Source organism: Varroa jacobsoni, unplaced genomic scaffold, assembly GCF_002532875.2.
Source record: "Varroa jacobsoni isolate VJ856 unplaced genomic scaffold, vjacob_1.0 scaffold_431, whole genome shotgun sequence".
NCBI classification, from domain to species: Eukaryota; Metazoa; Arthropoda; class Arachnida; order Mesostigmata; family Varroidae; genus Varroa; species Varroa jacobsoni.
The window spans coordinates 576594-582593 of NW_019213333.1; positions in this window are offsets into that span (position 1 = coordinate 576594).

Sequence of the window (6000 nt, forward strand, 5' to 3'; positions counted from 1 at the left end):
AATAATTGATAATTAATCCCTTCCGTACATTGGGCGTGTCTACTTTCTCACACGACTTGTTCATCTGGGATAAACAAATGCCATTTTTCTCAACTACCGCTCGACTGCTTCCCAGTATCTTTGCGTTAGTTTCGATAATTAGGGTTCTTCTTTTTTACCATACTAAACACTCAACGAAACCCTGAAATATATATGTGGTATGGCTGATGCCCTCATTGGTAATAGAACGCGAGGTTTTTAACACTCGGTTTATAACTCCTCGAATGTAAGGCAATGAAAACCTTTTAGTAGGTCCGTTCGATTTCGAGTGAAAAAGTTAGTCTCGGTCATGGCACCTTCAATAATCAAATTGCAGCCTTTGAGGTATTTTTTGCGGTTTTCAATAACAAGCTGTGTCTGCACCAAAAACCAGGCTGATAGACCGAAGTGTGAGCGATACATGTTATTCTGACCATTCTTAAGGCTCTGTCCCATTGTTTCATAATCTAATGCTATCTATTCCCGGGAACGATGATACGACGGTCAAGGCGCAAAACGTTGTCGTAGACTGTGCCGTCTAATGGACTATTGAACGGCAGTTCCAGATGTAAACAGATGAAGAGGATGTTTAGTTTATGGTATGCAACTCAATATGGAGATAGCGCTCCGAATTGTGCTTCATGGTTCTCTCTGCTCAATGATGATCGAATGCGTTAAGAGTAGTGATAGATCGTTTTGTTTGGTCATTTCTTATTTTATGATCATCTGGCGAGTTGGTATCTCTATATGCCTTCTCTGCAATAAAATTTCCATATTTTACGCTGATGCGAGAAACTCTTGACAAACCTGTTTGCGGGTTTTTATGTTATGTTGCTTATTTAACGCCATGTACGACATGTCACTAGCAAGCCTTGGATCACCAGCTGTTTACTTTTTAACAAAACGTTCAGTTCCTTACATATAGCTGTTCTACTGTACCGCTAAAGTAGAAACCCGCGAGTTTATCCGGTACCAAACCCCTTAGAATGGCCAGATTAAATGGATTTTTCGTAAATGGCTAAAGCTTTATCCTGTAAAGAGCTATGCGAGATATACATTCAGTTAAGCAAATGCTCTTGCCCCCCAGAGGGCTCTAAATTAATCGTAATGTGAATGAATCGTGAACTTACGGCAGCAACTTCTACCCCATTTTTTGCGTTTGAAAACGGTGTTGTATTAAATTGGCTTAGCTTATCAGAATACCGCTTTATCGTTAGGTTTTCAATTTTGTATTTTTACACAGAGGTCAAGATGAAAACACTTACTCAATTATTATTTTTCTAGGATTTATGAGTTTCTTCTACATTACGAAATTGCTGAAGACAGAACCGAAACTATTCATCTCTATCATCCGGTCCAACTCAAATGACGCTTTTGTCTGTTTTATCACCCAAAAGCTGTTTTGTACATGTTTCGCAGAACGCAATGGTACGGAGTAACACAGCCTAAAATCTGCACGTTAACAGGTCGTGGATTGTAAGCTCTTGGGCAGAGCTTTGTATTTAGACCATTCCCCTTACGGCTGTTGCCTTTGTTCGATTCAAATTTTAATTCTTGCGATTTTTCGTCAGCTTAATAACACAGTGTGATATCTTCGATTACACTGAGCATTTTTTTGATGTCCATTATCAGAAAAAGTCGGTTCGGCCATTTGTACAGCCTTATGAAGTAACGAAATCAGCTGTACTGTGTTTCTCTTGGCGTACCCTCGTATGCAAATCTGCGATGTAACTTACTTCAATTTGCAGAGTTATACAAGTGACAAGGATACTGGTATATAGAGATTGTTCTACATTCGCTTTGTTTTCTACACTCTGTTTAGCTGAAATATACCGAAAGTTTGACATGTCTTCTTCGATTCGACAAATTGCGCCGCTATAGTTGTATAGAGTATCTACTTTAATGGAATGTAATGTTAAACATGATTGCCAATTCACAAAACGGAGCTCTGCCGGTAGATTCGTGTCCAAGAATACGACCTGCTGGTTATAACAGCGTGTTAGATAATCGGCTGCCTCTTACTATGTCTTAGGAGTTCCCACGCAAAACGCTTACCTCAACTAATAGCAGAAATACTGTTTCCCTTCGTTCACCGTTTCCTCTTTGTATTGTTGATCCTGATCACGTGCCAACACGTTGGCACAATCTTTGTCATACCTGAGATACGTCAGTATCTTGCACTGGTCTCCTATCAAAGACCCATTGTTTCTCCATAGCGATCTTTCTCAGAAAATCTGCTAGACAACCTTATGAATAGCTGCTGCTCTATATATATATATATATATACCCCTTACTCGACCGTTTGACAAAAAAAATTAAATAAAGGAATTGGGTAAGGCAGGAAGGCATATGTACTACAAACAATTTAATCAATAAGTAACGAATGCGACCAGCCCTGTTGATGTATACTATACAATAAATTCAGTTGCTTCGTTTTGTTGATGTATCTTTCGTATCGTGTCCCATCTAATTTCTTCTCGAAAATCAGCCAGCTAGATGGTAATAATTTCAATTTTTAGATTGATACTATTTATCGTTATAGATTATCCGTAGCGTACCTATACCAGTCATTATGTGCCCAATGTCGTAGATTATTGCTACTGCTGTTGGTATATTAGGCACATTTATGTTGAATCTGCCACACACAGATGAGATGGCAACAAGCGGTTTTGTTGACCGCAACAACACTATTGAACTGCGAACAAATCAAAGCATACTACCGTATAGATACATGTTTAACGGTTATTTAACCTGTTCAGATAATAAGAATCACTGCGAAATGTATGAACCTGCGTAGATTTTAAAAGCCCTTGCTCTTTTAAACGTTGCCCCAACGATTCGTGGCTGCCCATCTGACTTGCTTCGGCTATTCGAATTGTTTTTCTTTGCAACAGGTAGAATAATAATTGTTGCATTTCCACTTCGGAATATACAAGCGTTCATGACGATAATTTTGTAAAGTTTCGGTCTTTAAAAATAAGGCTCCCTGGAGCGATTGCACCTCACATTTAGCGGCCAACTTCACATTACAGTTCTCAAACTAAAACTTAAATTGTTCCCCGTTTCATGGAGTGTAGAGGCAAATTTCGACGCTGTAAAAGTGGTACGATACGTACAATAAGCCCCTGAAAAGAAGTTACAGGGCTTTAAAGGTAGAACTCACTTGCTCCCGGCTGTTACTTTAGCTATTACGTGAATGAAATAAAGGAGACGTGTTCTATCCGTCCTAATCACAACATCGCCAAACTAGAAAGGTCAGGTTTTCGATAAAGCCTCAAATTAGTTGCTAAAAATTCTTATGTCGGATGTGTCAAACACAAATATATAAACTTTTTTTTTTCAATTTTTACTCTAAACTGACGATATACCTTATTGCTGGCGATTATAGATTATGATTACTCCAGCGTAGACCGCATACTTTAGGGAATGGGCTGGGTATATTGGAAAATCCATCAGAAGGGTTGAATAATAGCACCTTCCCTTAATTCCGAAATCCTCCTGCAATTTATCTACTAGTTTGAAGACAGAACTCTCATTATCATCATCTATCAGGTACGTATCAGCGGTACATTTTCAACGTTTTGGACAAATCGTCTTTTTAGATATCCTGATTTATGGTGTTGCACAAATTCGAAACCACTGGGCCACGTGGGGCGTACTTGAACTAAATTCAAACGAGTCTAGGCGTAGTGAAGCCACATTACTTATGGCTGCCGGTACATCTTTTCTAAATTTACCAAAAAGTTTTTTGAAAAAACGTGTGTAACAAATTCGGTCGACAATCAATCAAACGCTCGAAGCAGCCGTTGTTGTTCTTCTGAAATGTACTTCTGCCGGCATTACAGCTGTTTCGAAGTCACCCCCAAAAGAACAGGATGGCATCGAACAATTGGTCTTCGTAGAATCGTAGCTCAGTAGCGAAGGTCACCTATTTTGTAAAGTTGTTATTATTACGAAGGCCACTCACAACAGTCTAGGAGAGTTCCTTGTTACATAGTTGCCACCGTGTCGTTTATATTTATCATAGTCTCAACCCCTCAAAGCGAACTTCATTTGGCTGTTTACTAGACCGTTTTTCCCCCAAACGCAGTTACAAGGATCATATGGTTACGATGTTCTGATTTGCGCATTGACGCATCCAGGTAGAGTGCTGACTAAAGCACACTCAGGATAACTACGAGAACAATAGGAGCGTGTGACTCATGTGCCCAACGATGAGTTCAATGAAAATTTGTACACGAACCCTTTTCTACAATTATATAGCTTGTTACGTTTGATTATTTGCTACGACTATTCTAGAAGTAATTGTCAGCCGTCATTTAGCTTGCTGACATTGGAGATTTAGACGAACGCAGAGGTAGGAGATAACTAGGAACGAAAAAAAAATTGCAGACCTCAAAATGATTGGACTCGATATCCAGACGATTGAAAGCAGGTAGCAAACTTTTGACAGCTCTATTTGTCCGCGCTGCCAACTATCTGCAATGCTTTTCCCGTGTCTGATGCTCCTGCACATATTACATGTACATGGTCCTGAGATATGAGGAATAATATTAAAATTTGTTATGACGAATATGTCAATTTGACACTTAGCCAACCTGGTGACCCGGCAATGATACGAAATATATAGATAGATATATATCTGTAAATAGAATAATGACTATGCTTTCTTTATGAGTTCTTTGATTTTACTATCCCCGTCAATTATAAACAGTCAATGTTTATTTCATTTATGACAATTACGATGATATCAGCCAACTTTGCTATTAAATCTGTATCGATTCGGTTAATTATTATATATATATATATATTATTATATAATTAATACAGTTAATACAGTCTCGTTACTCTGCCGCCTCTGAACTACTTATGGAAACGGGGTAGGAAATTACTTTGTTACTGCTTGGTCCATGATCGAATGCCACGTCAAAGTCATAACGTGCTGTTACGCGCGGCGGATTAAAGTATATTTACGAGGCGGTTAAAAGAAGCCGCTCCTAAACAGCTTTCGAAGTTATCGAGTGGACTGTTTAAATATCACGGTATGCGTTACATACATCTGAGGACACCCGGCTAGCACACAGAAGAACATAGTTGCAGTCTTCTCCGAAACAACTGATTCTAAGGACTACACAGCCACAGCTATCGACAATATGTCTTCCAACAGATAACTGTTATTTTGCGGGGTCAACAAAGATAGGACGCGAGTCTCAAATGGGACAAAAACGTATCGAACGGAAAAAAATAACGCATTTTTTTCCTCTCGAACAGTTTTTCGTTCAGTCCTTCAGATCGAGACCTTATATTCAGCTATACTATCCGCTCACGAGTCAGTGTATAGCTTGTAATAGATCCGCGTCAGATAATTCGGCTTGTTTTTGATGGGTTGGTAGGGCTCGACGAAAAAACGTAGCAATGAACAAGTCATATTGAGAAAAACTTACTCCGAGTACCTGAATTGTGAGCGCTAGTAAATAACAGTACGGAGTTGAGCGCGCCATTTTCCGCATTAGGGTACAACGGAGCCTATATACGGGACGACTGTTGTCACTTTCGATAGCTAATCGGATTTGAAAGCAAAGACGTCAGAAAATATATATAACATATATAATATATATAACATATACTATCGTCAGCTGACGGTTTTTGATTATCCGTAAGCTTTAGCCCGTCTGAGGAGGTCGATCGTTTCGAGTAGAAAACAGCAACGGAAATAAATGTTACAACATTAACACTAATAAACGTTTTCGTACTACCGTTTTAAATATGTAGTTAAAGCGTTACCCCTCACCTGTAAAACGATAATATCGTTTGATATTCAAATTATTAGACCTTCAAAGTCCTGTCCTACTAGGACGTGGTTTTTATTACCAGGAGATTATAAACTGAATGAAAACCGATGAGAACATTGAATATAACATAACTTTTTGATCGTTTAGCGAAACCCAATTACTCTCGATCGGTCCAGCGCTTCTGCCCAAA